This window comes from Gymnoscopelus microlampas, assembly GCF_963454915.1.
Source record: "Gymnoscopelus microlampas genome assembly, chromosome: 18".
NCBI classification, from domain to species: Eukaryota; Metazoa; Chordata; class Actinopteri; order Myctophiformes; family Myctophidae; genus Gymnoscopelus; species Gymnoscopelus microlampas.
The window spans coordinates 30,582,713-30,598,265 of record NC_139955.1 but is presented as its reverse complement, the minus strand read 5'-3'; the positions used below and the strand labels follow the sequence as shown (position 1 = coordinate 30,598,265).

The window sequence follows — 15,553 nt, the reverse complement described above, 5'->3', positions numbered from 1 at the left end:
CTGTAAACTTTAATGACACTTAATTTCCATGCATTGTGCGTCCGAGTTTGATTCTGATGACGTCTCATTAATGTTCATCACATTTCTGATCAAGAGCTTAAATCTCTATTTATAAATTCCAGAAACCTGCGTGTCTGTCAGTTTTGTTGCGGAGTAATACCTTTACTTGTGAAATGCTCCATGATCATTACCTCAACGACATTGGAAGTCTTAGTCAATTGGACGTGTTGGACCCCTGTTTTAGGCTTGTAGACAGCTGTTTTTGGTGGATACAAATCGCATAATAGTTTGGCAAAGCGCGGAGCTACTGCACATGGACTCGTGACTCCTTAATACTGTACAGGTACAGTCTACTGTTTCATTTAAGCTGGTAACGTTAAACAAACAGCATCTCTCGTCTCTCTCTGTCAAGCGTCGCTACTCGCTGGCATTTTAAGCTGTACGTGAGTCATATCAGGCTTGAAGTCAAACCTACCACTGGTTATACAGTATGCGCAGCGTTTCACTTGATGTTGTAAAATAAGAATTCAGAATCTCACACAGACACAGATGCATAAAAAACAGATTGACAGGAAGATAGCGCTGAGGAGAAAACGGTGAAATCAGGTGGGGCAGTGCAGGCCCTCCCATTAGCAAATTTTGATATAGGATACTTCACATTTAAATACAAAAGTGCTTCACAGGAACAATGTTGAGACATTCACAAAATAAAATGTTTTTTACTCGCATAGATTTTCAACTATGTTCCAAATTTCACATGCTTCATAAGACATTTCCTAGACTTTTCAGGCTTTCATGGTCAATGATATCATGCATGGTATGATGCATGTGGCAACATGGGCTGTGATTGATCTACTTTTGAGGGGACGAAAAGACAAACCAACCACTGTTCTAGATAGCCTGGCTTTCGGCCAGTTTTCTCCTCAGCGCACTGTTCTAGATAGCCTGGCTTTCGGCCATGCCGTAAAAAAAACGAATGTTGTAACAGTCCCCATCTAAAATCTGACAATAGGATTTGACCTGTCGCATGAAGGTGCCCTTGTTTTAAATGGGTCATAATATAATGAGCAGCAAAATGTGAAAAAGTCAGACTGGGTTGGAGACATTCCCTCCATTTTAATGACTAGGTCTGCGCTTTTACGGTTCGTTCCTCCTGTCCCCCTGGGACAATAAAGTCCAAATCGAAATATTTAGCAAAAGCCTTCATAGGACATTAGAGGGGAAGGATTTCTCAATTAATTTGCCATTTCTGGCTGCATACAGTACGTGCTTGGCATTAGCTAACACACACATGCTAACACAATGACAAAAGAGCTAGCTGTTTTCAGTGGTGGACAGTAACAAAGTACATTTGAGTACTGAACGTACGTATATTTTTGGGGGGGACATCTGTACTTTACTTGAGCATTTGCCATTTGTGTTTTTGGATAAAACATTTTTTTAACTTTTGAATACTTTTTCGTGTTTTTAAAGGCATGTACTTTTCAAAAAAAGCAAGTAATCTAGCACTTGGACTCAATGCAAATTTGACGGAGCAACTTTCAGTATATTTGACCACGAGTATCTATACTTTGACACAAGTACTGGGGTTGAGTACTGGCCACTGGTTATAGGCGTTCACATTAGGGAGCCTGGCTCCCTCTACAACCATAACGGTCTAAAAGTGCTGGCACCTACGCAGCTCGATGGGAGCAACGTGATCAAACGGGCCATGCCGAAAATAGGTTGCTTTATTCGGATACAATGCGTGTCACTGACCGCCCCTGCCGGTTCTCTGAATTTTAATTTTTAAATAGGCTCTTTCATGATAAATTGACCACATATATGTGAAGTTAAACAACTAAATTCTATCCAATGATATCTTAAAAGTAAATTCCGTGCCTCAAAAAATAAGTTTGAGAGCGTTTTAAAACCGAAAGTAAGAAGTGTAACCTGCCTATACCGAAAACAATGGCGGCTCGTTCCATTTTTGTCAGCTGCACTCGGTCCCATTCGGTTTCACCCGAACAGTTCACATGGGCACGGACACGCACATGCGCGTCCATGCATTTACGTCCCGGACAAACATAAATAGTAGGGAAAATACGGATTTCAGAAAGAGGACTGTGTTTCAATGCAGGAAAACACCCCAGCATCATTATATAGTGGCTGATAGAGGGGAAAAAATGCAAAATATATATATATAAATATTCTTAAAATGTAGGCTTAATGTTGCCTACAATCCCTTTAATGTCAAAAGTTTATATGGAAATAGTGAGCTACCATTCTGAATGCCTGGGAAGCAGAAGGTCCCAAATTCAATTCCTGGCCCCATTAATGTGTCGATGTGTCCCTGAGCCAGGCAGTTAACACCTGATTGCCCCTCCCCCCGTGCTCACTTGAGAAGCACTCAGCTGGATGTAGTTGAAAGCTGAATTTCAAATAGGTCTTTATTATTATTAAAGGAGCTACACCATGAATTTGAACTTTTCCTTCTTTTTTTGTGTGTTTTTGGTCTCCCCTACCTCTCTTCTATGGCAAAGAAATCCCCAAGTTTGAGCACTCAGGCTTTCACAGCATATCTGGGGTTTTATGTAAATTGTCTCAAAACAGGCCAACTGATTTGCCCCCACCTGTGACTTCACATGCGATACCTACAAAGCACGTACAAAGCACCTACAATGCAAAAGAAAAAAAGTGTTTTTTCCCTCGTTTTTCCCCAATTTTTCTTTCTTATTTTATTTTATTGTTTTCATTTTTCCACACAGAACCAGGAGATAACATGCATACAAACTGGCTCAATAGCGCAACGTGCCAAATAAGGACAATGTGGTATTGCAGGTGAAAGTGCTTTATAAGCCAGACAGAAGTTAATTGGAATGAGTATATCTGAGGCTTGATTTAGACTCAAACCTTTTGAAAAACGTTTGAGGGACATACACAATATGATATTAAATATGAAATATATTTTTTAAATGCATGGTGTAGTCCTTTTAATATCATTTCATATCACATGATCCCATGTCTTTTTGTTAAATGCAGGTCAGGTTAGTTCCAGCTACATGCATGTGCTGGTGGACGTCCAACCATTCAGCCCGGTGTGAGATGAGACAATCCGTTTCTAAAATGGGCGGGAGAGCAGTAGATTAGTCTGCCCTTGATCTGGGAGAGAGCAGTGTGAAACCGAGGCACAGATATACAGTATGGCTGGCAGGGAAGAGCTCTTGGAGAAATTAAATCCCTACCCTCAATCTGGGACATTCAGCTGGCAATCGTGTGTGTGTGCGTGAGTGCTTGTGTGCACACGTTTTCTAAATTAAAAAATAGTAGAAATAGCAGCTCGTAGATCAGCAATTTTTCTTTTATTTGAAATGATTAAATATGTCAGCCATTTAAAAAGAATATTTAAGTTATTTGTCATATGTGCCCTGTGCAAGTTTTGTTTACCAATGGCAATTATTTGTGTGACAATTAATCGTCAAGTAAAATGTCATGATCGTGACGGCCTTAAGTGTGTGCGTGTGTGTGTGTGTGTGTGTGTGTGTGTGTGTGTCCGTAGCTGTATGCATTTGTGACCGGTGTGTCGATGCACGTGTCCAGATACAGTGTTGTGCATCCACATGTGTACGCACGTGTGAATATACCGTATGTGTTCATCATCCAAAGGTGTGTATGGGTGTAGTTTTTAACATAATGGTGCCTGAGTTCATCCCCTTGGTGCCTGCGTGTGTTGCATGTGTGGATAGTATCTATATCCGCGTGCGCGCGCGCGTGTGTGTGTGTGTGTGTGTGTATGTGTGTGTTAGTGTGTGTGTGTGAGGCATACAGCAGTTATCACATGGCACCTGTTCCACTCTACCACTCGAAGCAATCACTGTTCATGAAAACCCACTCCCGTTTGGAACGGGCTTGATTAACCTGCCACGCTCTCCCCTTCACCCACTCCCACCCCTTTCCTTTCTCCCTCCCCTCGATATTAGATGGCAGCAGCAGACAATTCCTTTTATAGCCCAACCGGGCTATTTATAGCAACAATATTCTTCCTATTGATTTGTGTTCTGCAAGGACTGCTGACATTGTTCCTTTCAAATTGCCTGTGGTTTTGGCTTGGTTATGGTGGTCCGGGTCACTGTAATGCTGTGCACGTGCACACACCACACACGTCCTCCAGAATATTTTGATTGATTGATTTATTGTATACTTCATTAGTCAGAAATATAAATAGCACGTGGTACAGTAAGACATTTAATAGGATAACACAAAGTCCTGGGGACTTGTTTCCATTGTGGTCCTATGTATTCAATTAATCAACATAGCATAAATAAATTAACACAATAATACATGTCACTATATGTACAAAGGAGAAAAATGAAAAATGGCGGCAGTGAATGGCAACTCCTTTCGATGGTGTTAACATACACGTCGTCTCTGTTGGGGGGAAACCTTGTATGTCCGAACCGTTACTTTTCAGGAAATGGAAAAAATAATCGATCCAGTGTAGTTATTATTTAGTCACAAGCCCTACTTTTCATCATTACATACTGTTTAATAAAACCCACAGACAGACTTAATGCCATTCCCTTTCAACCTGAGGTCCCTATTTGGGCATGTCATTATAAGCAAAATGTTAACATTTCTTTACAGTGCACAAGCGTTTCCGTTTTACGCAACACTGTCATACGACTTTGTATAAAATAGGGCATTCATTTATGAAAAAGAAAAAAAAATGAAATATAGAGATTCATAGGGCCTGATTCACTAAGCTTGTTTACGCCACACTGTTGTACTTTTACGCAAATTTCCACGTTTTCTTTTTTTCTGCCTTTATTTATAGTATAGTATTAGTGAAGATGGACAGGAAACAAGGAGCGAGGGATGGGGTGAGACATAAAGTAAAGATTGTCGGGAACGGGACTCGAACCAGTCAGGCTAGCTAGACTATAGCCTAGGTGCCCGGACCGCAAGGCCAGCGATCCGGGCCCATCAATCTTTTTTGTCCGTGAATTGTGACGATGTCCGCTCTTTCTCACGTCTGCTCGGAGGTAGACTTAACATGGGACCAAAGCTTGGGTATGTCAGTAGAATGCAAAATCAATTGCAATAGTGCCAAACCTCAAATGAAATATGTGTGTGCCCAACATTTGTCAACACATATGAAAAAGAAAGAAAAAATATGTCAATTTTAATTGCTAATTGCCTGTATGCATATTATAGACATGATGCAAATTCAACCGATTTTTATTTCTTTTCAGTTGACGCATTTAGAGACTAATTATTAGATCCCTTGGCGTGTTTGCCGCGTGGCCACAGTTTTGCCTATTGGGCTTTCATCATGCCAACTCCAATGTCGCGCTATTAATTTATAATATTGACCACATCACAAGAATGCAGTCTTAGCTTACCATCTGATTAGGATACAGTATGGATGAAATCTAGCTGTGTCCATTACTCCATTTCCAGTTCCGATGTAGGACAGTGGAGGGTTCGTCCAAAGGACAAATTCCCCTGAGTAATCAATACAGCTCTGATAAAAAAAATCGGATCGGATATTGGCGGATTCCAGCATCATCGTTTTACCTCGACAAAGATGAGTGAGCAATTGTTCAGTAGAAAGGGCTTATATAATATCCATTCCAAGTTTTATAAGCGTTTGGTCGTGAGGTTAAACTTTGAAAACAAACTTCTTATTCTCATTACACGTGACAGTCGGCTATTTGCTTTGTTAACGTTCGCTTGCGCTGATCTTCAAGTTGTCAAGTAGGTGCGTCCCGCTGTGTTGTAAGCTTGTAGATCTGTTCATTTTGAGGAGTGGTGGTGACGTTTTTTGGTCTGATGTTGATGTTTCCGGTGACCTTTTTATGGTGTTAACACATTTAAAGCGGGAACCTTTCAAGACGGGAACCCCTTTTGGGGTTGTTGTTGCTATGTACAGTATATAGCACATGTACAATTTTTAGAATCGTCCTCAGGTCTAAATGGGTTAAATGGAGCGTGGAGTTCTCCACGTGAACGCGCCTCTGACTTTCAAACAAAAACACATCAGAGCTGTACACGCCGTTTTGTGAATTGCACGTCAGTTTGTGCTTAGAGAATCTACACACCCCTTTATTTACACACTATTTATGAACAGATTCGTGAATCGGCCCAAGGTTTCTGCCTCTCGGCAATGATATACAAAGTACACATAGACGTGCATTGTGAGCTTGTATATCGGCCGTTTTAGCTATTTGTCGTACGAGAATATATAGGGCTTAAATGGATAACCTGTTTGAAACATACGTGTGTGTCTGTGTGTCTGTGTATGTGTGTGCGAGCGTGCACATGTGGGGGTTCTCATCTTCTCTCTGATTAATCTCTCAAGAATCTGTCAGCAGCACCACTGCCCTGAACATGTAGTGTTGTTGTTAGTAGGAATAAACACAGAAGCACCTGGGAGGAAGTGGTCTAATAAAGGGGAGGAGCCAAACTGAGTTCCTGTTTCTACACAAAAAAGCAGGTAGTGCCCCCAGAGGCAAAAACAAAGGGGGCACCGAATGGGTTCCCAGATTGGTGTCTGATATAAGAAGCTCCAAGGAAAGAAAAGTTGGAAAGCACTGCTCACTCACCCACACTCCAGAGCAGTGCTTACCAACCTTTTTTATGACCTGTATGAAGTCTCCAAAAAACACTTGTGTGTCTTGATTACATTCAAAAGGTAATGTTCAAACACTGAAAACCAAATTCAGCACCCTTTTCCACACTTTGTAAATTCACAAGAATGGGAAATTACTAAGATACTGTACAGTATGTTTAATGATGCACAAAGACACTGTATAATGAATACTCAGCATGTCTGCATTTAACAAGTGGTGTCTCTCTCTGTCTAACTCCATGGCGTGTTCCTGTCGCATGTTTCATGACAGCAGCCAGAAATAGGTTAATTGAAATAATAGTATAATTTGTCTTTCAGACTAATCAACTAATTTCTAATTCATGCACCAGACTACGACTGTGTCCTGTGCCAAAAATTGCGGATGTACAAGCGTGCAGTGCGTTGAGAGTTTTTTCCTTCTCTTTTTTTCTTGTCCGTCGTATGATTAATATAAATCAGGTTTGACACTCAAGATTTTGCTGTGTAGGCAACAGCACTAAAGCTGATGCCAGAAACCTACTCAACGCAAGTACGTAAATGCGGACGCTTCAAGCTACGCAAGAACGATTTCACGCGTTGTTACATTCTGGAATGTGTCACCTGAACACCATAACGGAATGCAAGCATTGCAGCGAGGCTTTCTGTTGCAGGCAATAACATAATGAAGCTGTCGTCTTGGATTTGTGTTCTCTTGTGCTCCATCTTTCATAACATAGTAGGCTATTGTTTCCAAAAATTTTACTTCATGTGGATTTATTACATCTACCGGTGCATAAGAGCGCACATTGAGTATTATATGTTCAATACACTAGGGATGAATGTTTGTGCATGCTGGTCCAGGTGTCATTTGCCTTCACGCACTTGCGTGGAGTACGTTTCAGGCTTAACATTTTCTCAGTTTAAGGAGTACTTTGCTGAATTTCAATTTAATATATGTCTGTACGCAGTAGTGTGACATGGCAATTATTGGCCATGTATCTTTTATCTTCTTCTTTTATCTTCAGTTTATCTTCTACCTGCAACACGCACAGTGCATGCTGGCCTGGTTCATGTAGGCACTGTCACAAAGGCTCTGGGAGCTTGGGCTGGTCCTGAAGCTATTTATTAGGGTTCGAACGTTTGGTGAAATGTTCAAACAAACCTTTGAACGGTTGTTTTATTAATTTATTTGGAGCTGGGTGACGTGCCATTATGAAGGCAGCATACAGTCGCCTTCAGATCAGGAAGCAGGCCGCGCTTTACCCAATCAAATGTAGTGGGCGGGATTTACATCTGTGCGTTCGCTTCCCACTGGAAACAAACCCAAACTCATTTAACAATAGCGTCCTCGGAGCCGACAAAACCACAGAAAGTTAGTAACATTTTAACTTGTTCTTTCATCATAGAAACAAGTGGGCCTCTAACCAAAACGATCCATGTTCTTTGGGAGAAATGGTGTTAGTGTTCCGTGGAGAAATATTGTTAGTGGGAATAAAAGTGGAGGCCTGAGGGCAGAGACCAAACGCCGGTTTCCAGTCATCGTCTGTCTATTTAATCACTCCCCCCAGAGTCAAATGCAAAAGTGAAAAACGCTGGGGGCGATGTTTTTCCTTTTTATTTGACGATGGGTTCCCAGATTGGTGATGGACAAGTCCATGTGTTTCTTGATGATGAAATTAGATGACTGTACGGAGATATTTCCATCATCATAATCATCATTTGATAATGTTTACTGCTGTTGTCCTTTAATGTAGCCCTGTCAACACTTCTAAGCTAAGTAGCGTAACTTGCAGCCTGTGCTGCATCCCCCTCGATAGTATGACCTCCTGTTAAGTTAATCCACATTGTTATTCCACCTCTGTATTCCTTCGATTGAATCTGCCAATTCAATCAAAAATTGTAATTGGGAAGCCATGAAGAAAACATGTTTGATTTATGTGAAGTGTAATGGTTTCACACTTTCCAAGTATGGTCTTTGGTCCTGGAGTTTTCCTTTACTTTTCCTTTTGTTATGTCGGCATAATGCCCTCCCATCAGTCTTTATTACTTGTTATTGTAGCCTATAGAAAATTATGCAAATTACATTCCCTCCACATTACAGGTTACTGCATGCGCATACTGATAAGTTAATAAAAGCAGGAATGCATACACGTGCCGCTCTGTGTCTCCAGGTCATTTGTGAGGAAGCCTCTGTAGTTGGTCTTCGAGCAGTGTGTGTGTGTGTGTGCGTGTGCATGTGCGCGCGCTCGCAATAGAAAGACAAGATGAGGAGTCACTGATGTATGAATGAAGGAAGCGACGGAATTGGATCTGTGTGGACATGAAGGTTGCCTAGAGGTTTCTCAATGGGAATACATGATGAGATTGTAGCAGAGACAACTCTGTAGTGCCTTTGTGAAAGAGTACAGGGAAAGTCTGCCATGTTTGAATCACAAGCGGATGTCGGCTTGTGACTCTCCTGAGAGAAAGGGCTGTTGTGTTTCTTACACCAACGCTGCCGTATCTTGTGTGTATGACTGTGTGCGTTAAACTGTGTTGTCTCTACAAGGATGGGAGAGGCTGATGGGGAGGGGAAGGGAAGGAGGGGGGCGGAAAGAACAGTACCTTGGGTGATATCCCCTTGAGCAATGCAACATCACTCTCAGCCCATCTTCATCATGTTCGGATGTTTCAGGGCCACAATGAGAAACGTTATCTAAATTCAGAGCAGTGCATAAGCTGCACCACCTGCACAATGGACACAAACAAAGAGAAGCTTTTGTTTGTGGCTAACACTACAACTCCTCTTCTCCAAGATCTTCACATTTCTGTAGTTGGAACGAAGCATCAGCTTGCATTCATTTTTCGCTTGCTTTTGGAAAGGAAAAAAACAAAAAGGAAAGAGGATTAATAGTTTGGCCACGACTAACACTTTTACGTTCCCCCCTCAAAGTCCTTTTTTCTGAAATCGAAATGCTTCCAGTTGCTTTCTCTCCTCATCCGCCTTTGTTTATCATTTTCAAATGTCTTTCCTTTGATGGCCCTCCAATGGTAGCATGAAATGTGACAGTGAGCGTAACATTGACTGATGTTCCCAAATTCCCACTCTTCTCTATTCTGTTCTCTGTCTTAAGATGCATGGGAGGGGGACTTTGAAACTAAGGATATCAAAATTGAATTAGTAATCCTTATCTTTCCCTTTAGTTTGTCCCAGTTTTGAACTTGAAAATGTCCAGATAAGAGTAAAAAAAGGAGTGCGGCCTCATGAGGAGACATTTTCATCCTCATTTGTCTCTCTCACTTTTAATTCTCTCTCCTACAGTATGTCTCTTGATCCTCTCACTGTTTTACTATGTTTGTCTGTCTATCATTCATCAAAGCCATCTAATCAGTAATTTACCTTGAATGTTACTTGAGCACTTAAAGCAGTTTTTTATTTGAAATTCTTTAATGTAGCCATCAATAAACCTTGACCAGCGGCCATAGCAGATGGTTACAAATGGAACTGCAGTCCTGTGGATTGGTTTTCTATACCTGTAATTTTCTCTACGGGATGTCAGCTCTGGGGTTTGAATGATGAATATTCCCTGGGTTTTAAATATGTGAATAATGAATATTCCGTGGGGTTTTAAATATATGAATAGACAGTCATCTACAACTAGGACGATAGCTTCAATATCCGCTCTGGACCTCCTTAACACAGTTCTGCTTTGCTTATTATAGCCTCTCAAACAAATGACCAAATATAACGTGTTATCATGTATTTCTAATGGTCTACACTGCACAGCATAATGGTGATGTATGAAAAAGAAACTGATCTGGTTTTTATATTTATCTTTTTTCCCCCCTTTTTTTTTATTGTTGCCCCATACAATAGCACCAGCCTGTCACAAAATCTTGTGACAGGAACGGCACGGAACGGCAGTGTGCCGCCATATGCAAACCACTGTCCTATAGAACCAGCCATCACTGACAGTATCCTTCCATTTATTTTGCAACAAGGCACAAAACAATCATAACACATTATATATATATAATCATAACTTTTATAATGAGTTATAAAGTCCTGTATTGTAGGACTAAATAATTACTGGCCACTGGTGGATTAAAAGAAATGGACCACAACACAAAGGATAACAGAGGTGTGACGGCAGTTCTGCAAGAAGAAATGGATTTACTCATCACCTGACTTGTATCTGAAACGGGGTCTGTGGCCCGAGAAATATGCAAATTATTTAGGAATGATTGATATGGATTTATTGATGAAACTCGGCCACTTATCACATCTTCATTCTGCCTTTGTCTACTTACATGATGGAAGGTACTGTAAATAATCCTATGCATTTGCTCATGAATTTGACTTGAAGGCCAGTCTCTCTCTCTCTCTCTCTCTCTCTCATTCTCTCTTTTTTGCTAATGTAAACACACAGTTTCTCCCCGGGCCGATGCTCAGCAAATTAGTGCTTTTTTATCCTGCTCGCATAATTCCAGGCAGGGTATAGACATTAGACAACCATGTCTCCTCCAATACACATGGCGGTTTCAGCAGCTTCTTTTGTACCTGACATTGAGGGGTTTCACCTGGAGGGTGTAACACGTGTGGATAAACACGCTATCCCTCCCAGTTCTGCTCCCCACTGAACAGGTGGAGGAAAACACAGTCTCTGTGGCAGGGGGCAGTAACATACGCTACCCAGATGCCAAGAAATAAAAAAAAGAAATAAGTTGTAACAAAAAATATCTACACTACACTTTCAGGTTTAACCACTTAAGTCGTCATACAGTTAATGTGCTGTAGTTGGTCACCCCAGCGTAGTTGGATTACTTGCCCTCCAGCTGACTCATCTGATTAAAGTGAATCTGTGGTCGGTGATCTCACAGTGCCCGGCTGGTGAAAACAGCATTCCACTCACTTTGTGCTGGTTTTTAATATCAAATTACCCGGGAGCGATGGCAAATCGAATCTTCACTTCACGGTGAGCACCGCCCCCACCCCCCAACGCATGACTGGAGACTCTGGAATTGATTGCTCTTGTATGGTATCTCTGGGGCCGTGGCAATTGATTTAATTCTCTTACAAAGAGTAGCTGTTGATTGAGGTCCTACAAGGAACATTTCCACAAGTCCCATCCCCTCACAACTAGCCCATACAGTAATTGCAAACTTTACTAATTTTCGCACTTCTACGTCTATTCTTCTGCATGCCCCATCCAGACGCGCACACACACACACACACACACACACACACACACACACACACACACACTCACTCACTCACTCACTCACTCACTCACTCACTCACTCACTCACTCACTCACTCACTCACTCACTCACTCACTCACTCACTCTCTTTCTTTGCGTAGTGTGTAAGTTCTGTCTTTTATGTTTTACAACATAGAGAGGTTAGGAAAAGTCTGCAAAAGCGCATTAACTACCAAAAAGTGGGTACTACTGCCAGCCTTGTACAAGCTGTCCATAAGATGTTCCAAAGACTTAATTGTGTGGATTTATTTGGTGGATTTTCACCACAACTTAACCACGTTAACCCTGGCATCCTAATTTTATTCATGTCAATATCGGTTGAGAAAAATTGAGAATGTCGAAAATGTTCTCAGAATTGCAGATCTACAAGTTCACAACGTACAGTATCACACCGCAACACCTTGTGAGCCTGTAGATCTGCCATTTTCTAAATAATTTAGAAAATGTTTGTGGTCAAGTGGATAGATACAGTCCTTGTTTGATTGCAGTTACCTTTGAGAATATGGTGGAGTAAAGGATCAGTTTGTCTTTTGGTGCATCATTGCTTGCTACAGTACCACCACTGCACAAAACTCTCTCTGATCATTTGACATAAAGCTGTCACTCGGGTCATGGTAGCAGAAATGAACAAGCCTGGCGGTATTGAAGACTACGGATGCATTAGTAAATTCACTCTGAGGGCATCGAAGTGCATCCTTGAGTGCTTTCTTCAGAACATTCAGTGCATTCCCATCCGGTTAATATCAAATTGTCGCAATATCTCCCTTGAGTAAGCTGGCATGGTAGAGTGGTAGAAGTTTGGCCTCCCGTGCAGGAGACCTGGTTTCAAAATAAATCCCAGGTAGGGCATGAAACGTATGGATTGCAACTTTAAGTACATACCCCTTATCACTGTATAGAACATCCTCTAAATTGATAGAAACGTTATTTTCCGCCATAGTAATAATGTTTACGTTTTCCATCTTGACACTCTGGCTAACCAATTCTCCTTCGTAAATTACGAAATAATTCTGCACTCTGCCGCAGCTCAGAGTGGATTTATGAACGCATCTTACATCATCTTAAGTGTTCCCTCCTAAAAGTGACGTAAGGCGTGTCCATATTAGTGGGGGTGACGAGAGAGACGCTACAGTGATGTAGTGTGATGGGCGGTAACAGGAGGAGATGGACAGTGAGCAGGAAGAGGGAGGTATTTAATTAAACGGAAGAGGTAGAGAAGGTGTGTCCAATCCCACGCTAATAATGATAAAACGACCATCACCGTTTAGGGAAATGACCTGCTCCGTTACCACCAGATTCTGTCCAAAGTGATGTCAGAGAAATTGCACATGAACATGCTGGAGAGTATTGTCGCATTAAATCCACTTTTTTGTGGGGTGGGGGCAGTTTGGATTTATAGATATGTCATTGACGGGTTCCAGGCGGTTTAAGAGACCATTCTAGTGCTTGACATTCACTGGCTCAGTTACAGTGGTGCCCAGCCTGGCACTTCACTGTGTCCTTGAGGAAAACCCTAAAGCATTATTTATGCATTATTTATGTGGTTTACAAACTTTTTGTGCACAAGGCGCACCTAAAGGCCAAGTGAAAATCCCAAGGCACACCTGTACACATATCTGTGCAAAATAGCCTCTATAACACACATTATCATTCTTATCACTCACTGTAAAGTATTTTTTATTTACTAATGGCAAATATTCCTCCACTGCATGTTTGAGCCTGCTTCCTTCCATAATTTTCATCATTTCCATATTTAGTGATCCTCCATTCTATTTTGCATCAAATGTTATTCTACATACATTACATGAATGGTGTTTAGCTGAAACTGTTCCTGTTGTGCCATACAATAAGTGTGTACTGTATGTTTGGCTTCAGTGTTTTGCCCGAGGATGGATGCTGTCCTTATCACAATCACCTCGCACTCTGTGGATGGGATTACCACACTTTAGAGTGCACAGCTGGCAAGGCCAGCCCTTCACCTTGGGTATATCAAAGGCCCTTGACTCTGCATGTATAAAATAACCACCACCGTCATCATAATCCAGGCTCCCTCCCCTCTTCTGTTATGCTTCTTGTTTCTCTGAAGAAGAGTCGTGCCAGTGTATAGAGAGCCCTCTGGAATACATAGTGCCAGCAGGCTGATGGGAACAAAGCAGCAGGGTGTTGTTTTCCGTTTTGTTTTCCGTAAGGCAGGAGGCTGTCCGCCCCAAATTAGTGTGCTGCAAGCGTTCCCACTCCAGCACCTTTTTTGAAGTTGCCTGATTATCCGCGCCTCCTTCTCGAGGGAGCGCCGCCACCCTTTTCGCCCTTTTTAGCTTTGTAGTTTACTCTCCCAAGTGCACCCCGCCTCATCTCTCCGGCTCCCCTGCCCCGCTCCTCCCTGCTCCGTCTGTCTCGTTTGATTGGGCGGAAAGCTTCAAATGGGGTTTGAAGAACTGTCCTTGCGCAAAGAGTCCATTTTTATAATTTTTATTAAAGACAAGTGGCAGGTTTGTACTCCCTGGGAGTGTGCAACAGCAAGGTGCTTCCAGCCCGACTTCTCACATGAAAGCATGACCTTGCCGTCACCCCCCGAGGTTAATTTGAGAGACTGTGAACACGCAGCGCTCAGTGATTGATTATGGTTCAAAGAGGCTTTTTATCAGTCGCTGGTAACGTGTGTCCGACAATAAGGGAGAACAAGAGCAACCGACTTGTCTTGTCCACTCAGTGTAGAGAGGATGGCAATTGAGAAGTGACAGATTAATAGTTAGATTGTGAGTGTGTGTGCGCACGCACGCACACACAGGCTTGTGCGTGTGTATCTTTTGATTATCTTTTAATATAAGGTGACTTTCTGTAGCCTGCACGACGTGTATGAAATATTTAGATTTAAAATCAACCACTGAGTGCATTGTGGGATGGAACAATTTCTCTCAACATCTACTACCTGCCTATTAGATCCAATTCCCACCAATCTATTTAAAGAGCTGTTCTCAAGCACTAGGTCCCCCATTTCTCCATATTATAAATGAGTCCCTAAATAGTGGCATTGTCCCATCAATGTTCAAAACCGCCATAATTAAACCCCTACTTTAAAAAAAAAAAAAAAAAACGACCTATTAATGGCGATGGACGAAGACAGGACCTCTTTCCTGCTGCTACTAGACCTCAGTGCCGCATTTGATACGGTCGATCATTCCATCCTCCTTGATCGGCTAGAACATCTGGTTGGTATCAAGGGTCTCAGAGATGCTGCTAGTTGGCCTAGCTAAACACACCCATCTGTTCAATAACATAACTCTAAACCTTGATGGCTGCTCAATAACCCACAAACCAACAGTCAGAAATTAGAGTCGTTTTTGACCTATCCCTATCCTTCATCACCATATTAAAAGCATCACAAAATCTGTCTACTTCCATCGCTGCAACTTAGCTAGAATTTGTCCAATACTTTCACTTCCCGATGCGGAAACGATGGTCCATGCTTTCATCACTTCAAGAATAGACTACTGTAATGCTCTCTTCTCCGGTTTACCATCAACAGCAACGGACTTGCTCCATCCTACTGTACATCCTTGCGCCCCCTGTCTCTGGAATGCTCTCCCTCCAGCTGTTAGAGATGACGACTCTTTGGACATTTTTAAATCTACGCTAAACTTTTTTTTTCCTTGCATTATTGTTCTCCCTAGTTTTATTGAATGCATTGCTATGAACACCTCTTCTTGCCCTGTGGTTTAAACA

General features: G+C 41.9%; 1 protein-coding gene across 2 annotated transcripts in view; it reads left to right on the top strand.

Annotated features, from left to right (window-relative positions):
* Positions 1–15,553, top strand: part of slc36a1 (solute carrier family 36 member 1) — a 34,716-nt gene that overhangs the window by 17,554 nt on the left and 1,609 nt on the right. The window lies entirely within an intron of this gene.